At 41.0% G+C, this 24,310-nt stretch overlaps 1 pseudogene; it reads left to right on the forward strand.

The window, feature by feature from the left end:
• The first annotated feature begins 19,898 nt into the window (after positions 1-19,898).
• Positions 19,899-21,639, forward strand: LOC147336970 (uncharacterized; annotated as a pseudogene).
• The last annotated feature ends 2,671 nt before the right edge of the window (positions 21,640-24,310 follow it).

Raw genomic sequence — 24,310 nt, forward strand, 5'->3', positions numbered from 1 at the left:
GATCTGCATTCGATTTCATGGGCTGAAATAAATAGGCAGAAACATTACTGCTAAAAAAAATAAAAAACAAAAACTCTAAAAAGCCTAAAAATGACTTAAAAAGCAAGGAAATGTGGAACATTGTAATTAGCGAACATTAATAAAGCATAACTGTTCTTTGTTTCTAACCTTGGTAAGTACTCTGTAGCCAGAAGGAGAGGTAGGATTTCTGTGAAAGCCAAATTAAATGTGAATAGGCTTTGATAGTTATTGAGAAGGCAGAATAATAAGAAAAGGCAAAAGTACGTCACAATATAATTAATTAAGTTACATATTTTGATTACCAAATTATGGAAGCGTGGAGCTGCCACCCAGGCAAAAGAAAAATAGAGCTGTATCACGTTATGACGTGAAATGTTTATTGTTCTAACATTGTGCTTTTCATGTTTGTATAATACAGTGGTTCTTAACCTTGTTGGAGGTACCGAACCCCACCAGTTTCATATGCGCATTCATTGAACCCCTCTTTAGTGAAAAATAAAGTGTTTTTTTTTTTCAAATTAGACGTAGATATGTTTTTTACTGGTGCACAAAATGAGCCGTGCACGTCACAGCGGAGGCTCTGCCGAACCCCTGAGACCAACTCACCGAACCCCTAGGGTTCGATCGAACCCAGGTTAAGAACCACTGGTATAATATAATATCACATTATTATAATATACATAATTGTCACGTTCGCACAATATTGTACGGACGTGATAATTATGTACATTTTTCGTACAATGTTGTTCAAACATGTTGTTCAAACATGATAGTATATTGTTAGAACGATAAACTTTTCACGTTATAACGTGATATACTTATATTTCTCTTTTGCCTGGGTGGCAGCTCTACGCTTCCGTTCCAAATAAGCGAGAATAAAGTAATATTATATGGGAAAAGGCACCTGCTAGCTTGATGATGGAGGCTTCTTAGACTGGCCACCCGCCTTGGCTTCTTGTCGCCACTCCATGAAATAAAGGTCAGTTTCCTCCATGCCGGCTAATTATTCATCCTCATTAAAATCTCGTATATGTTCAGTTGGCAGAATTGAGAATTTTACATCTTCCAACCACTTAATTAACGCGAACATAATCGGCTTGTTTCTTCCCGTCTCCTGTATCCGGCCGTTCCTCTCGCTGTCAGATTTCGCGCCTCAGAGACGTCGTTATTTTTCAAAAAAAAAAAAAAAGAAGAAAGAAAGAAAGAAACAGCAACAACTACTAAAGAGAGTTTTTGCACGTTCATTGCACATTTGTGGGAATGTTTAAATATTTAATTTTTATTAATTACTTTTCATTATATCTTTATTTTTTAAACCACCGTGGCAATGCGCATGCGCATACACTCCTGCACGCAAAGGGCTTTGGAGTTGACGTAATGTCGCAATGCATTGTGGGAGCGCAGCACCATCTTGGCAGGTCACGAATCAAAACAAGATTGCTACGAACCATTCTGAAACGTAGCTCAAAAGAAAATGACGGTATAGAGACAGATTCTGTCCAGATGCAAAGAGACGGTACTTGATTGTTGAAATGTGGACCCGTATGAAATATAGCCGTGGAGTAGAAACCCTGAAGACCAAACCGCTATTGACTTAGCATGATCTACTCTCATACCTTGTCTGTGGAGTCAGAGCATACATGGCGCACCAATTTCGCAATTATAAATCTCTGGAGGCGCACATCCAATTCACCAAGGACTGGGTACAAGATTTGGCTATTTTTAAGCCTCCACGTTGTGAGTACGCCGTCATTCAAGCAAAGGTAAGTCAGCTTGAGTACTGCGAGTAAAATGCGTTTGATTCCCCCCAACATTCAAATTAGTGCTAGCAAAAATTCATTCGTGAGGGGGAAATTACAGTGAGAACATGTAGAGGCTCTGTTAGAGGGATAACATAGTGAGTTCAGTGCATTGATGTGACATTGTCCTGAAGGATTTAGTTATTCTTTATGGTTAAAGAAATTGCCCTAATTAATTCATATTTATTATAAATAATCCTAATTACACATCTTGCTTCCTTGTTTGTGTCCTGTGTCACTAAAAATACATTCTGTTTTAGTTTTATACATTGATTAATGACCTGCAGAATCTGCTTGTCATATTAGGTGTCCATAGTTGTCACTTAAAGTTGAACTTTATGTTTTCTCCCTCTTGAAAGTGATTACATCCTTGCATTACATACTTTAGGTTCATTTTTTGCTGATAGGTTTCTAAAAAGAAACATGCAGATTTAGAATATAACATGCAGCGTTCTATAGATGGATACATAAAAACACTTTATTTGTTACATTTATGATAAATGGATTTGAAAGTAAATAAAACACATTTGTGTCGGCCTTGGCTTATTAAAGTTCTTGTCTTTAAATGAACTTTGTCTGTGTGTGTTTCAGGTCCTGCACTCTTAAAGACTGAATTGCAGCATTGCAGCCACAGGTCATTGTGAGCATCACAGGGAAGGTTGAAGCCGCCCACTGCAGCTGTATGGCTAGAGTCGTGAGGACTTGCAGCCATGTCACTGCTCTTCTGTTTAATGTAGAAGCAACAGTGAGGATCTGTGGCACAAGGACTGTTACAGATGAACCTGCATACTGGGTTTTGCTGGGTAATATGACCAAGATACAGCCAGAGGTTGGCCATAAGATAGACTTCTCCTCTTCAGCTGCCCAAAAAAAAGGTTCTTGATCAAAACATAGACAGACCATCTGTAGTGACAGGTAAAAGAAGCCATCCTCAAAAAAGAAAAGTTCCACCTGCTACTGTGGAGGAGTTGGATCAACTGATGGGACAATATTTTTCCAAGCATAGTTCTGTTCTGAATAACCCATAGTGTTTTAATTTAGGGGGCCATGTAAATACTTTGCATTTACTGAATATGTACTTACTAAATACCACTGTTCAAAAGTTGAATGAAGAAACAAAGAAATGTTTGCCTATTTTTAATTAAAAGCACTTTGTCGAACATCACATCAGTTACAATGTAGAAAAAATGTTATGTATAGTTTACAAATGACAAAATGTTCACATAAAATCATGACAGCATTTGTATAATATCACCCACTACTAGCATTCAGTAATTTACTGTCTCTTTTGAAAACTTATCACTTATCACATGGAGAAACCTTTGGAATGCAAGCATGCTGATCCACACAGGTATGCACACAGGTGTACACACGGGTATTCACAGACACGGACTAAAGCTTTCTTGGCTGCTGCCTCAAAGCACACTGTGCGCTGTCTATCTTGCGTGCTGCACAATATCGTTTATTATTTAGTAACTATTGATATCTATGGCTAGCTAGTTTATTGTGATGGTGCTTTTTTTTCTATTATTATGTTGCTCTTTGTTGTTTGCTGTCCCCTCCTGTTTTTTTTTTTTCTCCATACAGGTGACCCAGGAGTTTTTTTTTTTGTTGTTTGTTTTTTTTTCTCTCTTCCCCCCTTCTCACCGTCTCTTCCCCCCTTTGGTTTTCTTTCTTTCTCTCCCCCTCTTTCTTTCATTCTTTCCCCCTGTCCTATCCCCCAGTCATGTCTGTCCCGTTTGCAACTGAAAATAAAATAAATTCATAATTATAATAAAGGTCAATCAAATGGACCAATATGGCAAGGCCATGATGATCCACTTGGTAAAATAAATCCGCTTGCCATCTTTCTTGGCCTCAAGACAACAATTCTGATGGCTATAGATCCAAACGGGACAAAAAAATAAAAAAATAAAGTAGTCTCAGAATAGTGAATTAAACCAACATTTATTGTTGATTTTTTTTTTAACAAGAAAAACATTTTTCAACTGAATAAAAACAATGCCAATAACCAAAATAAATAGAAGCGTACATGAAAACTACACAGTCCTTCACCTTTCTGTCTGATTTTTTTAAGGAAAACAGTTTTTCATTCCACTAAAAACAGGACAAACCCACCAGCATGAACATTAAATAAACTATTACAATTGTAAAACAAAACTCATTTACAAAATGTAATAATTATCAGTGGGTCCCAGGAAATAGAATGTGACATGGGATTTAGATTTCCGTTACCAGGATGGTCGGGTTCAGCGTAGTCTTTATCACCACCTGTCAAAGACACATCATCAATATTCATGTTTGCTCAGGTTATTCACTTGTTCACATCTGTCTGAGATCATTCATACTGTTGTATGGATGTGTGTACAGTATGTATATAATTATCAGCAATGTAAAAGATATTATCATCTCTGTTCTTACCTAGTTGGAAGTCCTCCATTCAAACTCAGAGAGCCGCTGGAGGAAGGTGGTGATCCGAGGGCTGATTCTTGTAACCTTCCTCTTTACGACACGACCTGTCTTGCGGCTTGTACCAAGTTTTGCAGGGCATTTTGTTCCCATGTCTGGATTGATCCTCACAAAGAACCTTTTAACGGAAAAAAGGCTGCTTTAATTTCAAAATTAAAACATACGTTACAGCAATCACCTATATGTTTCTGCAACTGTAAAAAGAGAAGGAGAAAAAAAAAAGAAGAGAAAAAAGGAAAAAAAAAAAAGAAAACTTATCACTACATAAACAGCACAAGACTTAAAAGTATTTAACAAGAGCATTTTTCCCTGGTTTTACTACCACACTGGGGCACATGTTCACCAAAACGCAGCAAACCTTTGCCATCTTATCCAGGAAGGTCACCTTTTTACCCTCACATGGAAGAAGTAATCTGATTGAAATGGTGGTATGTAGCATGTAGTTTGAAGCAGGGATTTCGTAGTGCCCCATGTGTAGTGTTGGAACCCAGTCAGGATTTGTTTCATTCATTTCATAGGCTGGTTTGTTGCAATAATGCCAAATAATTAGCAACTCTATAAATAGAAGGTAGTTCTGCATGTTTGTTCTAAGTTTGTGCTATTGAAAATAAAATTAACAGGCTATAAATAATAATATGAACTTATTTAGAACTTACCTGAATGAAAATACTGGAGCACACCAACAGATATCTGTGGCTGGTAGAGAACTGAATATCAGCTCGTCTCGCAGCTGCTATCCAGGCTAGACGCCTTCTTTTGGTAACATCCAACACATAAGCTCCCTCATGATGTTTCCAGGTGAGGAAACAATGAAAAGAGAGCCTGTTTTCAAGCTTATTCCTTTGTCGGTAGTGCAATCTAACATTACAACCGACCACACAGCAAGCATTTGTTTGGCCTGCTAATATGGCGCCTTGACCAAAAATCCTGGCTACGCCCCATCCCGTAAGATCACGCTCCAGAGCCCTATTAACGTACGGATCTAGAAAGAAGACGCTGCATTTTTAACTCTGAGGGAGATGGAGAATGAGCCTATTTCCAAAACAGTGGAGTGTGTTCATTTAAGTACTAAATTGTATATATTGTCAAAAACTAAAGTGTACATAGCAGTTGTTGTATCTTGTTTACTGTATCACTGACAGATAATTTCAAAGTCAATGAACGCTACATTATAGTGAGATATTGTGTAATGTGAAATACTGTAAGCAAATGAATAAACAACCTAATTCGTGATAGACCTTTGACTCTGTTTTGTTTGAATCCAACTGTTTTTTGCAGATGTGCATAAAACATGTTACTTTTAGTATTGTTATCATTATCATCATTATTGCACTAAATATATTTTAAATAAAGGATACTTTGATATACATTCTACTGTAAGGTTGGAAATGTATTTTCTTCACCCTAAAATATGTTTTGAAATGTATTTTGGTTTGAAAGAAATATATTTTCAATTTCAAAAATATATTTTTTTGGAGCATCACAAATACAAAATATATTTACCATATATTTGAAATATATTTTGGCCAGGAAAAATGTATTTTTTTACCGTATGGGTTTGCTGCTGCTGACTTTGAAAATCACACCAAACATGGAATCAAATATATCGACTCAGCTTAGACTACAGAGAAGCTCGGCACTGCTCACAAAACTCAACACAAAAGGCTTTTTAAAGACAACAATCACTTTGACAGACACACAAACACGACTGAGTACAGAGGAGCTGCTGGTTTGAAGCCACAGAAATGTTCAAATGTTTAAACACACTGCAGCGTTGCAGCCGTGATGCATTTGTGCTGCTAAGGCCACACACATCAGCTGCCTTACATTTTAGTACCAGTTCATCTCTGACCATGGCAGCACAGTCTTTCCAGTACAGTGATGTTGGTGGGGACAGTGGGGACTGATTGTTCATTGGCTGTAAGCCGGTCACATGGACGTTTAACTGGTGCTTTGATTGCTCTGTAGTCTGTTGTGCCTGTGAGCTGCTCCTAAAATGAGACAGATTATAATTGTCACCATTCTGTTAATGACTCTTATTATGTGCGCTCTCCTCCACTGTCACACTAAACACATTAAACCTTTATTTTGGTGTAAAGTCAGGATTTATTGGCTCTTCTTAAAAGCGTCATGAAGTGCAAAACTCAGCAAACATTATACAAAAGTAGATTTAGAAGCTGAACTGAAAACATTTAAAGTGACAGTCAGCACAAATCCAGCTGACATCTCCATCCAACCCAAGTCTTCATTTAAAGTCATTATAACTGTGACACACGTTTGTTACAGTATTAATCCTGCCTGATGCTGCAGGGCCAACATCATGAAACAGGCTCAGCATTTATTTCCATTATGAAACTTTATCATTAAAAACAAACCATTGTTCTGCAGTCGTCCCAGGACTGTCGGTCAAACGTTCTCTCCACATGTTTAAGGCTGAGCTCACTTTATCGTCTGCCTGAAGGAGGAAAGCAGATGTTACTAAACATCACAATAAAACATATGAAATGGGTGCACATGAGGAACGTCTGCACTGTTAAAGCCATGCAAACATCTTCACACATGAAGCAGCAACTCCTCTCAGTTTAGCAGCAGCTGGTAAAAGCCACAGTGATCCTGGAGCCTCCCTGAAGGACTCGTTCATCAGTAACTGTCAGGAGGACGATTAAACCTGCTGCACACGTCCTGTAGTTACACACTCGGGAGGAAAGACGACGTCCTCGCTCTGCAACATGATCTGTGTTTCATCCAGGACGCTCAAACACAGATTGGTCTCCAAATATTAGACGCACTGGTTCTTCATGCGTTTCTACCTGAGCACTCAGAGTCATTTCTACAACAGGCCTCCTTCACCTGCTGGTGCCTCTGTTTCTGTGTTTGGCTGTTTCCATCAGTGCCTGATGTTTGTGATCTTTGATCTGTTCTGAAGTCTCTCTTTGTGACACAAATGTTGTTTGGCTTCTTTTGCAAACAAGGCAAAAGAACTTTAATGGATTCATTTGCTGATCTTATTTTCTGATGCAAAGCCGTCCTTTCAACGCTTTAGAAAGAAAATCAAACAATGTTTTTAAAACTTTCCCAAAATGTAAAAGCTATTAAAACCATAAACTTCTGCTCCTTGATCATGTGATTCTTCTTCTAGACTGTCTGTAATTGTTATTGCTGATTGTCAATAAAGTTGTTTTTTATAAGTTATGTTGTAAAGGAAGCTTGTGGCGAGGGAGGAGGGGCGACTAAAAGCAGGTTCATATAGTGGGAAAGTCCTCAGGTCATGTGAGGATATTTACTGATGCGTCAACACTGTCAGATAAAAGAACGGCTGCTGCATTTGTTCTCCCACAAATAAGTTTGGTGATGAGTAAAAGAATTACAGATGATGTGGCAGTTTATACTGGGAGCTGGTAGTGATGTTACTGGCTTGAACTGGGTGGAGGACGCACTAATATGCAGGTATGTGGTTTGCTGGGACTCTAGCAGCGTGCTAGTGAGCACAGGTGATATGTCTTCAGACTCTAGGCAACATATTGTTTTTGATATACTTCATTTACTGTATAGAATCAAACACACAGGGATAGAAGTGGATTTCTTATGGCTCCCTGTGAATATCGGTGTTGATGCAATGAACAGGACGATAAGTTTAAAAAGGTGCAGCAAGAAGAAGTCGTGCAGGTTTGACTATAAAATACAGTGAAAGTGAGGTGAAGAGTATAATGAAGGTAAAGATGAAGGACGAGTGGCAGGCACACTGGGACAGAGACGGGAAAGGCAGATATTATTATACAGAAAACAGTCGTGTAGAAGAAGCTGCAGCAGAGACCAGGATGGAATCTGGAGAGTCAGAGTTGGTCACACAGGCTTGAATAGCACACTTAAAAAGGTAAACATGACACAGGAAGTGTGACTTCTGTGGACCAGAGGAGACGTTTGACGGGTTGTTAGCGTCGTCAGGATGCTGGATGGAAACGCTGTGCCTGATAGGATGATTACAGGCTGGACTTTGTCTTCCTGTTACAGATGGATCCAGGCCCTGGATGACTGCTGGACACACATGACCCACACTAGGCTGCCTTCATCCATCCTTTCCTCCTTCACTGAGACTCAGAGTCAGCATGTATGTATTTATCAGGGATTTGAATCCTTTCATTACAGAGTGAAGTTAAAGTAGACGTGTGAACACACTAATAAACACAAAGGGACACAACTACTACTCCATGATGGAAAGCTGAAGTATTACACAGCTTTATGAACCTCCTGTTATCCTGGTAGACGAGTACAGCAATAAATCTTTTACTTGAACATCTTCTGGCTCCAATAAGCTTTGAAATGTGACCATGAAGTTAGAGACACACTGACTGAAACCCACAGCTGTGACTGTGGATCACATCCACACACAGTGTAGCTGCTGTCTCTGTGTGAGCCTTTGCACTGCTGCTCGCAGCACCGTTATATCACTCAGCGCTCGCTGCTGTTATTGAATCCACTTTTTACTGTCCGTGCAATCAAGCTCCTCTGCAGAGCTAGAAAATATCTTCGAACCAGTTTATGTGTTAGGGGATCCTTTGCAGCTGTGACTGTTGCCTCTGTTTTTGTCCTTTGGTTCCTGGGAGCCTTTTACATTTCCATCAGCAACAAATATCTGAACAGGCTTTATTGTAGGAAATACAGGAGTAAATAGTTGTCATTATTTATTAGATGTTGTTAAAGATGATCAGATGCTTGTTTAGTTTAATGCTGTGGCTTCAGTCAGCATCACTGTGCTGTATAGTTTTATTTTTCTGATCCTTCTGTTAAAGTTGCTGAATAAAAGCTGGTTGGTCTGCACCTCACCTCTGCCTCGAGCCTCCTTCTTTAAAGCAGCAGAGGCTCTTCATTCAGGTATCACAGCTCGAGTTGTTCTGCAGGAGACCCAGAGTACTGTCCTTGGTCCATAATGACATTAACTTTGATTCATGTCAACACGAAGCCTGAACGTCTGTGATGAACACACTATCAGCATCACTGACATATTTCATCATTTAAAAACACTTCCTGTCACTGTGGTGGTTACAGTGACATCATGCAGTTTGTGCTTTGACCTCCAGAGGGCGACAAATCAGCACAGACAGAGAGCTCCATTCAAACTTTGCTGCCATCAGGAATAATTCTTCAAATATAATCATCAGTGTTTGAGCAGTTATGATATCAGGGACAATCTAGACATGTGTGACAATACTGAACATGTCACATGACACACCTCAAACATCATGTGATCCACTCTCAGTCTGCACTTTCATTCATGACTTCATGAATTTATGATCAGTTTACTCCTGAAATATTCAAATGCTGCAGGGTGAAGAACAACAAAGTGCTGACACATGTTTGTGTTTCAAACAGGAAAACCAGCAGAAATAAATCATCTTTGGACAACATGACAGAGATTAGTGAGTTTCCAAGTTGCACTTGAATGCAGCACAGACAGATTCTGATGTTCGTGGTTGTAAACGTGTCCTCAAACGCCGCTCTGACTCTTTCCTTCCTGCTCAAAGTTCCTCTTTTCTGAACTTGGTGTTTGTGCCTGACGCTGATCGTCTCCGTGTGGAGCTCCGTGTGAAGGTAACGTTAGCAGTGTGTAATGTTTCCTGGCTAACATCAGCTGTGTGCAGCTCAGTTCCAGCACAAATCTGCCGCTCCATAGTTCACGGTAACGGACTCATGAGGTCGACCGTTAAACGCTCTCCCGCCATTTTGTCTGTGTGCGCGGATGTGTACGTTTTTGTTACCACTGTCATCTCATCAATAGCCTATTTGTAAAAGATCTCTGTTCATAGTTTAGTTGGATTTTAAAACTCTGTAGTTGGACAGTTTTATTTTGGACTGATGCTAAAATTCTTGCTGATTGTTTCTGTCGAGGTTTTGTACTTGACATCCGCCATTTTGGATGTGATAAGCTGTAGAGAGTGCGTCCAAAAAGAGAAACCAGAAAGAGAACCTGTTTTATTAATAACCTCTTGCAAATAGAAGAATATGAAAAAAACAACAGCAAATAGGATAAAAACTTTAAATTACTTGAATTTCTAAAATCACCATCATCTGTTAACACAAATTTGATCATTTCAAATTTTTGTTTTCATTTTCTCTTCCCAGTTACTTCTTTCTCATTCTCTTCATTCTCCTTGTCACCTTACGTCTCACTCCTTAACTGAAGTTGTAGTTCTAACATAAGAAGTCCCACCAACGTCCTTTATTTAATCTCTGTGTTGTCACAGTTATTATCATCAGATCAGACATGAGACCCAGACAACAACATAAGTTTGCAAGCTAACATCATGTCAGCTAACATTAGACGATAGCATCATAAACTTTAAATTACTTTGCCTCTGATCAACAGTTTGATTACATTCTCACATCACAGGTTTATTTGCTAAGTGTGAGTCCGCCCACATTAGATCCACTTTTCAGCAGGTGGAATAATTTGTAGTATATAGGTAATACATCAACAATGCTGCCGTGGCTAAGTTAAGAATATTTAAAATGTCATTTCCAAAACTTGCATATGATCTGCAATTTGTAGCAGATCTACTGACTGTCACACAGCAGCTGGAGCAGTCTCGAATGCAGGTCAGTCCACTGCTGCCCCCTGTGGCCAAGTGCCATAGCTACTGCTGGATGAACTCGTGACACATCTGCACCTGTTTCTATGAACACATTGAGTCTGAGTGGCTGCACTTACACTGGTGCATTCAACATATTGAAAGATGGCAGCAATGTGGATTGTAAAGACTCAAACCAACCATTGAGCAAAGACAGCAGGATCACTTGTTTCTGTTTGTTATACAGCCAGATTTACTCGTGACACACATGTGCAGCTGCTTTATCACCTATTCTGAATTTGTTTCAAGCACAATACATTTGTTACACATGTTGGGATATTGTGTTTGTTTTAAATGTTATATACCTGTGTGGTATGTGACTTGTGTTGCCATGACGCCAGGTCTCTCTTGGAAATGAGATTTTTAATCTCAATGAGATTTTTTTTTACCTGGATAAATAAAGGACTAATTTGTAACTTTCAGTGTTTTCCGGTCTTCCAAAAGAAAAAAAAACCTTCAACTACATGACATGCAGTTGTGTATTTGTTTTCACCTTATCATACACTTGAAGTTTTACAAATCCCCACTTCTTTAGTGAATATCATTTCAGTCTCAGACAACCTCGTTTCTCTTACAGAGGTTGAATGCACCTTCTGTGGATGGCGGTACCACACAGTGTGCGTGGACTTCCCCTGCACAGAAGGCAACTACAAATGCTGTGAATGCTAAATAAACAGAAACAAATGATCCCTGTTGTCTTTGCTTGATGATTGGTTTGAGTCTTGACAATCCACATTGCTGGCGTTGCATCTTTCAATGCCAGCAATGGCAGGTATCAGTGCTCAAACCTTTTGTGTTTGTTTCCAACAAGTTGCCCACCTCGGGAAACAAAAATGTGTTCTTTTACTTGTCAGATGAACATATGAGACACTTTGACTCTTCAGTGCAGTGTGGAGCCTAACAAAGATCTGTTTTGTGTCCCAGCTGATCAGCAGGAGGAGGAGAGTCTGACGGAGCAGCAGAGGAACATTTTCAGCTACTTGGACTCAGCTCAGCCACTACAGAGGAAACAATGAGCTCAACACAGAAGGTGACAGACAGAGCAGGACCATATGACCAAAGATATTTATCACCATATACATTTGAACATTTGCCATAACGATGTAGCTGACGATATAATTGACACGAGACAAGCAGCTGTTGTTTATGTGCATTAAAGTTATATAAAAATGTAACAGTGCAAATGCAAATTCCTCGCTGACAGTTTAACCAAAAGGCGTTTCCAGTGGAAACTGGCCGACACATCCTGAGCATAACCATGTATAATATCCACTAAACTTCAGAAGAGGTTATACAGTCGTGGCCAAAAGGTTTGAGAATTGCATAAATATTGGAACCTGGAGAAGTTGCTGCTTAAGTTTTTATAATAGCATTTTTGCCTGCACTCCAGAATGTTATGAGGAGTGATCAGATGAACTGCATCGTCCTTCTTTGCCATGAAAACGAACTTAATCCCCAAAACGCCTTACCACTGCATAGGGCTGCCACAAACGATTATTTTGATAGTCGACTAGTCACCGATTATTTTTGCGATTAGTCGACTAATCAGATCATCATCCATTGGACGTAAAACGTACAGCTTATTGCACCAGCAGCATCTGCTCTTATATAACTATCATTAGCTTACAGCTTTAAGTGTTTAAGGTATGTGCTAACTAAAAATAAAGACAAGATGGTAGTTTATTAAATTTTAATTAAATGTGCAGATTGTTTTGGTGAAGTTTAATAAACTCAGCCGAATTACTCAGGAACAAATAAAATACTGAAAAAAGCCAAACAATAACATTTTTAAGTTTATCTAAGTGACTTATATATCATGTTTAACCTGAGTAGGGCGGTGGGTTTGAAAACGATCTGCCGGGAGTCCGGTGCTCTCATGGCCCCCGGCTAGCTATCGAGCTAGTGGGTAACAGACTTCTCCGAAAACGTCGGAGCGCTTTTGAAAATATGTGATGTCTTGATAAACTGAGCCGATATTTGAGGTTTACACAGCTACATTCTCGCCTGAAAATATGTTAAACGTTTATTTTGTGACCCAGAAAGAATAATAAGAGTAATATTAAAACTAACTAGCTGCCGCTATTGTTGGAAACTGCGCTGGGCCGCGCTATGAATTCTGGGACACAGCTTCTTCTTCTTCGGGGTTTAACGGCAGCTGGCATCCTTGTACATGCAGTGCTGCCATCTTCTGTTTCAGTCCGTTATTACACTCTTAAATCCTGCTACTTATTCCTGCTTTTGGGATCTTACAAAGCTTCAAACGACGCGTCGACTATTAAATCAGTCGTCGACGATTTTCATAGTCGACGTAATCGTGACTAGTCGACTAATCGTGGCAGCCCTACCACTGCATTTCATTGCTGTCATCAAAGGACCTGCTGAGACCATTTCAGTGATCGTCTTCTTAACTCAGGTGAGAATGTTGGCGAGCACGAGGCTGGAGATCATCATGGCTGTATCCCGATTCAGGTTCTGCAGCTTTAAAGTCCTCAAGGGCCGCGTACTCAAAGACCGCTAAGGCCGAAGTGCGAGGCTCGTAGGCTCGTGAAATGGGACGTCTAGCCTCCGTCGCGCTGCCCAGGTTGCCTAGCAACCATGATACTAACAGCTGGAAACGTTTCATACAGCTTTGTTTGACAGAAATGAAGGAGAACATATTTAGTTCATTTGTTTCTACATGAGCTCTGTGTGATTTGATGAGTATCTGAGGCTGAGACCACAGGACTGTGAAACATGATTGTTGGGCTTCATTTCTGTGCTGAACAGTCGTTTAAGATTAGCTGTAAATAACAATTAGCTAATGTTGTTCATGAGACTAAAGTCATCTCACTGTGGTAATGTAAATATAATATGGCCAATATTATAGTTATTATATTAATCACTTCACTCACAGACAAGTATCTGTGACAGTGTGTATACAGATGTGTCATATATAAGAGACAAATATTGTTCATTTAATATGTTGGTACTAAATGTGGCTCAATGCTTACATATATGTGTAAAAAGCAAATGTAGGAGCTGTGATAACTGTGTCTGATAGAATGAAGAGTAGACTGATATATGAAATATTCCTTTATTGGGTGAGAAAATCAGACCATGTCATAACTGCTGTAAGTCACACAGAATAGATATCAGAGCCTTAAACAGGCTGACGTCTGCTAAATGGGTCAAACTGGGCAGAAAGTCTACAAACACATAACATCCTTATAGAATATGATGTAACACTATAGATCAACTTAGCTCAGAATATATAAAGCATATAAACAGTTACAGCAATATGATGCAACAAACACAGCAGCTACTGATCCAAAATACTCAAAGCTTCATAGAACTGAAACCAACATTTATTTTAGCTCCATCCTGCTGCTGATACAGACTTTAGGTTTCTGAACATTAAACTTGTTGCTGTCTTTCATAGTGTGTAACTTGAAGGCCCTGAGTACTTTCTCCCACACTGAAAACACTGGGATGATCACATTATTTGAACATTACCTAATAAGACTGATTCAGCACAGACAGTTATGTTAAACTTTCCTAGCAGTCCTTCACAAACAGGGAACAGTCTGTCTATTCTCTCCATCTGTCAGCTGCTGCTGGCTCTTCCTCCTCCTCTTCCTCACACACTGCTGAGTTTGTCCTGGTGGATCATCAGGGCTGCAAAGCCTCACAGATGATGTGCAGCAGTGGCTCCCTCAGTCTGTCCTCACTCTGGACACTTGCAGTCGTCACACATGGAAATCAAATGTGTGATAAGCTGCAGGATTCAAACACAAGTGTAACTTATAAACACATGTTCATACTTTTATTCCACAATCAGAGAGAAAGAAACAGAGAGAGAGTGCAGGACAGACAGACAGGTGACAGTCTCAGGTGTACACACTGCTACACAACAGCAGCAGAGAAGCAGGATTTAGTGTTTGTGTTATTACGAGTGTAAACAAGAAGAGTTCCAGATGGTGCAGTGGACACATGTGTGACTGCTGTGATTAAAGCATCTTTCTTTCAGCTTAACGAGTGAACCGTCAGCTCGTTCAAACACACGTTAAAGTGCGTTTGGCTCGACACCACCGAACAGAGGCAGCAATATAACACAGCTAACATTAACAGTGCAGTAAATCCTGCTTGTGCCGTGATGTTCAGGACTGCAAACCGAGCAGCATCACTGACTTTCAGCTTGTTGTGTTTGTGGATATATGACTGACTTTAATTATCCACAAAATCATCACATTCTCTGTCAGATGAAGGTCGACTATTGAACGGCGTATATTTTAAAGGCTTTAAAACCAAGTTAACGCTGAAAGTACAAACATCACTAATGTCACATAACTCTGCCGACAAGGCATAGCTATGGCTATGAAATGCTCTTTGTGTATCACTTCTTCATTATGAAAGATGTCATTAATGCACTAGTAATGTCTCATCTGGAGTATTGTTCAATCATTTGGTCAGCAGCTAATAAGACAGATCTTAACAGACTTCAGTTAGTCCAGAATAAGGCGTCCAGATTAGTGTGAAGATGTTCATACTATACTAATATTGATAAAATGCATAATAACCTTTCTTGGCTTCCTGTACAGGCTAAAATATTCTATGGCTTACTTGTAGTTCTAAAGAAAGCAATTCTGTTAAACACACCACATTTATTCTGCTCAGCTGCAGTATCCAGATGAAATACATCATCATATTACACAGTTTTCAGCAAGCTGCAATTTAGTAAATGCTCGAGTTAAAAGTAACGTTTGTAAAACTGTTACATTTAGAGCAACTTTTAAGTGGAATAAGTTGCCTTAAAAAATTAGAGAATTATTCAAAACTTCAATGAAGACTTAAAAGCCGATTTACAGAGCTTTTAGTTGTTGTAAATATTGTAAGACATGATTTGTTTTTGAAATTTGTGTAATGTGCCTCAATGTTATTGATATTATTATTATTATTATTGATTGCTTATATTTGAACAATTGTGAAACCTCACTGTGGATGTAAGAGTGAAATTATGTGGATATCTTGAATGCACTTTATTGTGTAATATTTTATGTGAGTATTTGACGGAAGACGAGCAACATCTGTTGTGGAAGCTAACGGGGTTCCTTTAGAATAAACAAACATAGGATTTATTATCACTGAATAATTCTGTATAAATCTATACAAATTATAGAAATATGTAATAGGAAACAACAAAATAATCTAAATTATAAAAGTGTGTGTGTGTGTGTGTGTGTGTGTGTGTGTGTGTGTGTGTGTGTGTGTGTGTGTGTGATTTTAGTGTTTGAACAGTCATGAATTATCTTTAACAGCAGGTTGGATGTAATGTGTTAGAACTACCAGCAGGTGGGGATAAGAGACCTTTAAGGTGTTTGGTGCCACGCTCCACCTTCAGGTTTAAAACTAGTGTTAATGGAGTTTGAAGGTTGAGTTTGTTCCACGACTGCATTTCACTCACTGCCTCTGTTTGTATCTCTGTCACTGCAGGACCAACATGGAGCCAGAAGTCAGCGCTCTCAGGAGGCCGACAAACCTCACAGAAGAAAGGGAGAGAAAAAACACACCTGTGACGAGTGTGGGAAGGGTTTTACTGTGAGGGCTAAACTAAAACAGCATCAGGTCATCCACACTGGAGAGAGACCGTTCAGCTGTGACTTGTGTGGAAAGTCTTTTTCCTTGAAGGGTTCCCTAAAAACACACCAACTCATCCACAGTGGAGTTAAAGCGTACAGCTGTGATCAGTGTGGCAGAGCTTTTACTCAGAGTAGCCACTTACAGAGTCATCTAGTTACCCACTCTGGAATTAAGGCATACAGCTGTGATCAATGTGGCAGAGCTTTTACTCAGAGTAGCCACTTACAGAAGCATCTAGTTACCCACTCTGGAATTAAGCCATACAGCTGTGATCAGTGTGGCAGAGCTTTTACTCAAAGTAGCAACTTACAGAGGCATCTAGTTACCCACTCTGGAATTAAGCCATACAGCTGTGACGAGTGTGGGAAGGGTTTTACTGTGAGGGATAAACTAAAACAGCATCAGGTCATCCACACTGGAGAGAGACCGTTCAGCTGTGACTTGTGTGGAAAGTCTTTTTCCTTGAAGGGTCACCTAAAAACACACCAACTCATCCACAGTGGAGTTAAAGCGTACAGCTGTGATCAGTGTGGCAGAGCTTTTACTCAGAGTAGCAGCTTACAGAGTCATCTAGTTACCCACTCTGGAATTAAGGCATACAGCTGTGATCAGTGTGGCAGAGCTTTTACTAACAGTAGCCACTTACAGAGGCATCTAGTTACCCACTCTGGAATTAAGGCATACAGCTGTGACATCTGTGGAAAAACTTTCAGCCAGAGAGAGAGCCGAAATACACACCTACGCATTCACACCAGACATGATGTGTACTGCTGTGAACAGTGTGGCAAAGAGTTTATAAGTCACACAGACTTACAACGACACATGTTTACCCACACTGAGGAGAGACCTTATCAATGTGACCTGTGTGAGAAGACTTTTAAATCTCCACGTCACCTGAGACGACACCAACAGATCCACACCAGAAAGAGACTCTACAAGTGCAGCTACTGTGAGGTATGTATTTATATTGTTATCTTGTCATTTTAGCCTGACTGTTTGGAACAACTCTGCTCATTAAACTGTGTTAGCATGTTAGCAATTCTACTGCATGGAAAAGCAGCTCTGAGTGATTATTCAGATTTTCCTTTCAGTTATGATTTTAGTATTACTGTAGTATTATGGTGGTAGTATTGTAGTTATTGCAGCCCAGTAAACTGAGTGTGTTAACTGAAACAGTCAAATGTAGTTGGACGTCTGCAGAGATGCTCTTTATTTCAGGCGACGTTCAGGATACAAATGTTGAAGGACTGACTTACACTGTCTTTGTGTCTTTGTTTAGAAGCAGAGCGACACAGATGGATCCAGTTCTCAACCCTGTCATCACTGTGGTGGTGGGAAAGACTTTCATTGTGACCTCTGTGGAAAAACTTTCAGTTGGCAAGCTGCCCTTAAAACACATCAACGTAGACACACTGGAGACAAACTGAAATACTGCAAAGAATGTGGGAGAAGCTTCACCACACCAAGTGAGTTAAAACAACATGAACTGATTCACAGTGGGGTTAAAAAGCACCTCTGTGATCAGTGTGGGTCATCCTTCACCACTGCAAGGGACCTTAAATCACACAAACGAGTCCACACAGGAGAGAAACCACACAAGTGCAGACACTGTGAGAGAAGCTTCTCGCATTCAGGTCATCGTAACAGTCATGAACGAACACACATAGAAGGAAACTACAGCTGTGACCAGTGTGACAAGAGCTTCAGGAATCTCAGTTCATACTCTGCACACAAACGATCCCACGTTACTAATAAACTGTTTCACTGTTACCAATGTGCCCAAACATTCACCTCATTGTCTGCTCTGTGCAAACATCAGCGCGATCACTCAGGGCTGAAATCACTCCCATCACTGGATCACAGTGAATCTGAAGACACAGAAAGATCCTCTGGTTTCTGTGTCAGACTCAAAAAGCTTGAGATCAGGCTCCACAGAGTTCAGATAGAATCATTTAAACTTGTGTTGAACTGAACTGGTTGCTGGGCTGAACTTCTACATAATACAGATCTACATGGGATCTTCTTTTCTGTTTTTTACTGAGTCAGTTTTGTCCTTTTTTCTCTGTCCTGGTTTTGCTCGTCTGTAAATGATTGAAACTCAGTCAAATAGTTCATTGTTCTCCAGCAAAACGTTTTGGAAACTCATGTTTAACCTTTAAAACTCTGACATGTTTTAGCACACAAGGCTTCATCGGGGAGTTCACTCATGATTGGACCATGAGAACAAAGGTTTTTAGTTCTTTCAAAGAGAGTCTGTTGTGATGTTTGATGTTTCTGTTTTTTCTACATAAAGGAATAAACTATTTTTCTTGCTTCATGTAGTGTGGAAGTTTTTAATGTTTCTTCATCTGTGATGTTCTTGAATGTGTTCACGTGAAGATGGTATAAATAAACTCTTGTCAGAGATTTACAGTTATCAAACAGGTGAATAAACAACACTGAGACACTTGGAGACGGTTAACGTGCTGCACGGGCGAGGGCTCAGAGAGGACTCACACCGAGCTGCAGTAGTCGTTTATTATTTATAGCAGGGTGAAACAAGCATAGCAGTTTCCTCTAATTTTGCATATATGTGTGTGTGTGTGTCTAAGTTCGTATAAATGTCATAGGGTGAACTTCCTCTTTCGATAAACAGAGCGAGTAGTACATTTTGTTCTTTTCCTATTAAGAGTAAAATATGAACATATACTTTAATGCAACATAAAACTCATAAAAGCGTTTCTTCTTTAACATCCCCTCCTGATGTTAATATTTTTCACTTAATCATACTTTATTATCAGCCAACAATCACTTGCTTATAACATTTTCAATTGTAGCATCATTCAGTATGTGTGTGTGTGTTTCTATACTAAATCTTCTTCATCCGATTCATCTTCTAGTGGCAGTCCAACATAGGTAATTACTGTGGCCTGTACCATTTTGTCAATCATGGATCTTATGCATGGTAGGATACATGTAGAAAACAAGCACAATAATAGAAGCAGAACTCCTATCAGTACGAGTCCTTTTATCACGAGGGTCTTCCAGCTGCCACTCAGCAGCCAGGTCAGCCAGTCCTCATTGTTCGTGACATAGTCTTGTTGCTGCGCATTACTCAGTTGTCGCAACTTGTCTAGGGCGGTGGTCATGGTCAAGGAGTGCACGTTGTCCGGGATATAGGTGCAACAAGTGGTGTTGAATAAGACACAGAGGCCCCCTCTCTCAGCGAGAATCATGTCCAGGGCGACCCTGTGTTGCATGACCACTATTCTGATCGCGTCGATTTCCTCATTCTGAGCCTTATTTATCTTTGTTGAGCTGTTCAGGAAAAGTCCAAATCGGTAGTCAAGAGTCTCAATTCTTAACGTGTTTTTTCCAGTTCCGACCCATGGGAACAGTGAGTGCAGGACCTTCTGTCTGGTGGTCCACAACTTGAACTCCGCTGGTACATCACTGCCCCAGATTGGGTCATGGGGTTGCACGTCATCAGTGTTCCTCTTGCGTCGTGGTTGGTTCTGATGGAATACTCTGAATGTGTGGTCTGACACTAAAATTAGGGCGCAGAGTCCGGTACAAGAAAAGCTCACAACTAAGACAAAACTGCTCCTGCAAGGAAAGCTCACTGTTATGCATGCAAGTCATCAAGATGACATCATCAAGATGGCGCTGGAGTGACGGCAGCCTTTCCAAGTAGCTCTGCAACACCGCACCTTTTTGTTAACTTTAACTTTTTAGACTAGGCTTTTCAAACTTTTTTTTCACCTTCCTCTACTTATACCTCTTAGATATAGCGATACAAGATGGATAATGCACTTTTTAAAACTTCTGGAACCAGTTCCTTCATCTATTCGAGAGCGGAGCTGCTGGCACTAAAAACAAAGGGACAGACCGGCATGCGACACAACATCCCGGCCGAGCTAAAGAGGAGCTACAGAGGCTGCAAAGCTGGAGCGAGGAGAGCGGATCACCGGAGGCGATTCAAACCATCAATCCCGACAGTGATCATGGGCAACGTGAACTCGTTACAGAATAAGATTGACGAACTGTGCGCTCTGAACAACCACAGACTATACCGTGAGTGCAGCTTGTTTATCTTCACGGAGACATGGCTAACCGAGCTAACGCCGCAGGCTAACGTAGACCTATGCGGTTTCACACCCGTGAGAGCCGATAGGGACACGCAGGCCAGCGGAAAAAGCAGAGGTGGGGGACTCATTGTCTACGTTAACAACAGATACTGTAACCCTGGACACGTCTCCGTTAAAGTTTCGGTATGCCGTCCGGACCTGGAGCTGCTAGCTGTTAGCTTGCGGCCATATTATCTACCTCGGGAGTTCAGTCATGTGATCTGTGTGTGTGTTTACATCCCTCCGAGGGCCGACGCAACAGCTGCCTGTGAGAAAATACACACAGTCACAGCAAGACTTCAGACACAAAACCCCGAGGCTTTCATTATTATATCTGGAGACTTTAACCATGCCACACTGGACTCTACTCTGGCTGCTTTTCACCAGTTTGTGAATTGTCCCACAAGGAGCAACAGGACAATTGACCTACTGTATGCTAATGTGAGAGATGCATAAAGAGCCACCCCCCTCCCCCCACTAGGGAAGTCAGACCACAACCTGGTTTACCTACAGCCACAATACACACCCCTCGTCCAAAGGCAGCCTGTCACAACGCGCTCCATCCGGAGATGGACCCCAGAAAAGGAGGATGCTCTGAGAGACTGCTATGACACCACAGACTGGGATGTGCTCCTGAGCCCACATGGTGAGGACATAGAGGGGGCGACACACTGTCTTACAGACTACCTCAACTTTTGTGTGGACACGGTCGCCCCTGCTAAGACGGTACGGTGTTATCCTAATAACAAACCGTGGGTAACACAGGAAGTCAAAGCTGTCCTCAACATGAAGAAGAAGGCTTTCAGGAGCAAAGTGAAGGAGGAGATGAAAGCAGCACAGCGGGAGGTGAAACGCTGCCTGAGGGAAGCAAAGGACACCTACAGGAGGAAGGTGGAGCAGAAGTTGGAGAGGAACAACATGAGGGAGGTCTGGAATGGTGTGAAAACCATCACAGGCCACAACACCAAGAAAAGCACAGTGGGGGGGACTGTGGAGAAGGCAAACGAACTCAACAACTTCTTCAACAGGTTTGACCAGCCCACAACCCCCCCACCCTCACCTTCACTACAGAGTCCAATCCCCACTCTACTACCTCCCTCGCTTCCCCCCCTTCCTGACACCATGACACCCCCCTCCTCCAATCCCTCTCTCAGCAGCAAGACATCTCCCCCCCTCCCCTCTTCCCAAACATCTCCCAGTGTCACAGTGGATCAGGTCAGGAGACAACTGAGGAAGCTTCGCCCCAGAAAGGCAGCAGGCCCAGACAAGGTGTGTCCTAGGATGCTAAAGGCGTGTGCTGCTGAACTTGGGGAGCCGCTACAACGAGTCTTCAACCTCAGTCTGCGACTGGGGAGAGTGCCCGCCCTATGGAAGACATCCTGCATCGTCCCGGTCCCCAAAAAGAACCGGCCCAATGAGCTGAATGACTTCCGACCGGTGGCACTGACGTCACATCTTATGAAGACTCTAGAGCGGCTCTTCCTCAACCTCCTCCGACCACAGGTACAACATGCCCAGGACCCACTACAGTTTGCATACAAGGCAGGTGTCGGAGTGGAGGATGCCATCCTGTACCTCCTACACAGAGCCCACTCACACCTGGATGGGGGAAAAGGCACGGTCAGGATCCTGTTTCTTGACTTTTCCAGTGCCTTTAATACCATCCGGCCCTGTATGCTTCAAGAAAAACTGAACAGGATGGAGGTGGACCCCTGCCTGGTGGCTTGGATCTCCGACTACCTCACCGACAGACCACAGTACGTCAGGCTGAAGGACATCACGTCTGACACAGTGGTCAGCAGCACAGGAGCACCACAGGGAACTGTGCTGTCCCCTCTTCTCTTCACCCTGTACACCTCTGACTTCTGCTACAACTCTGAATTATGCCACATTCAGAAGTTTGCAGACGACACAGCCATCATGGGGTGTATCTGGGATGATCAGGAAGAGGAGTACAGAAGTCTGGTGAGGAACTTTGTCGCATGGAGTCACACAAACCACCTGCAACTCAACACCTCAAAGACTAAGGAACTGGTTGTGGACTTCGGGAGGTCTAGAGCAGGTCCACTGCCGGTTCAGATAGAGGGGGAGGAGGTGGAGGTGGTCAACAAGTACAAGTACCTCGGGCTGTGGGTGGACAATAAACTGGACTGGTCATGCAACACAGAGCACCTGTATAAAAAAGCCCAAAGCCGACTGTACTTCCTCAGGAGGCTGAGGTCTTTTAACATCTGCAGGAAGCTCCTGAGGATGTTTTACCAGTCGGTGGTTGCTGGAGTACTTTTCTATGCTGTGGTGTGCTGGGGGAGCAGCACAGCAAAGAAGGACTCATCCAGGCTGGAGAAACTGATCAGGAGGGCTAGCTCTGTGGTCGGCATGAAGCTGGACACTCTGGTGACAGTGGCAGAGAAAAGGACATTAAAGAAACTGATGGACATTATGGACAATGCTGGGCATCCTCTGCACACGGCCATTAACAACCAGAAGAGTCTGTTCAGTGACAGGTTGCTTCTCCCCAAGACAAGAACTAACAGACTTAAAAACTCCTTTGTCCCACACGCCATCAGACTGTTTAACTCCTCTCTGGAGGGGAGAGGGAGGGGAGACAGGGGGACAAAGGAGGGAACAACTAAGCTGTAGTGCCTCTTCACCTCACTGTACAATACCTTGTGCAATACTTTTGTAAATAGTCAACGGTGCAATAGACTCAATACTTGAAATGTGCAATTCACTTGTATTTTTATTTTTTATTCCTATTTATTCTATTTATCCCCTTCGTATATTTTATTTATATTGTCTCTGTATTTATATATATGTGTGTGTGTATATATATATATATATATATATATATATATATATATATATATATATATATAATATTCTGTAACTCTGTAACTTCTGTCGGTGCTGTGCTTTTTTGGAAATCGAATTTCCCAGAGGAACCCACCCGAGGGATTAATAAAGTTCTATCTTATCTTATCTTATCTTATCTTATCTTATCTTATCTTATCTTATCTTATCTTAAGTTGATCAGCTCTAGGTGAGAAGACATTTAAATCTCACACTTGTTCTGCTGCATTTTTGAAGCTGGAGGAGCAGATCGCAGGGTTCATTTTTATATACACTGCAACTGCCATGAGGACAGGGCCATTTTTTTGTTGTTTGTTTTTCCTTTTGCTCTGTGCAGCACTTTGGCAGCATTTTTAAATTTCTCTTTGTATTTTTTCTTTCTTTTACTAGTGAAGAGATGTAGCGTGAACAGTTATACAGTCTAAATATCCCATATGGGTCGTGTGAAATGGTGTTTTCAGTTTCATTCAGTTGAAGTAAAGAACGTTGAATATTTCTAAGTGTGCTGTTTTGAACCAACATGTCACAGTATGATCAGTGCTGTAATTTTTGACAGTCACTGTATCAATGTTATTTTTGCATCTCTTGAATAAAGGTTTTGACCTGCAAGTGCTAATTTCTTTAGTTATTGGGGTAAAATGGGTAATGTTAATAGGAAGGTGTTTGCCAATTCAGTAACCTAATTTAATGTTAATGGAAACTAACATTATCTCAAATTGTTTAGTTATAATTGTTGTTTAACTGAATCTTGATTTTTGATCTTGATTTGTTCTTTCCCAACATTTTTCAAAAGAAACAGTCTAATTTCTTTGCTGTGATTGAT

Source organism: Aulonocara sp. 'chitande type north' Nkhata Bay, linkage group LG3, assembly GCF_057382095.1.
Source record: "Aulonocara sp. 'chitande type north' Nkhata Bay isolate Kocher_YH1m ecotype deep benthic linkage group LG3, A_spYH_male_GT1.1, whole genome shotgun sequence".
Taxonomy (NCBI): domain Eukaryota; kingdom Metazoa; phylum Chordata; class Actinopteri; order Cichliformes; family Cichlidae; genus Aulonocara; species Aulonocara sp. 'chitande type north' Nkhata Bay.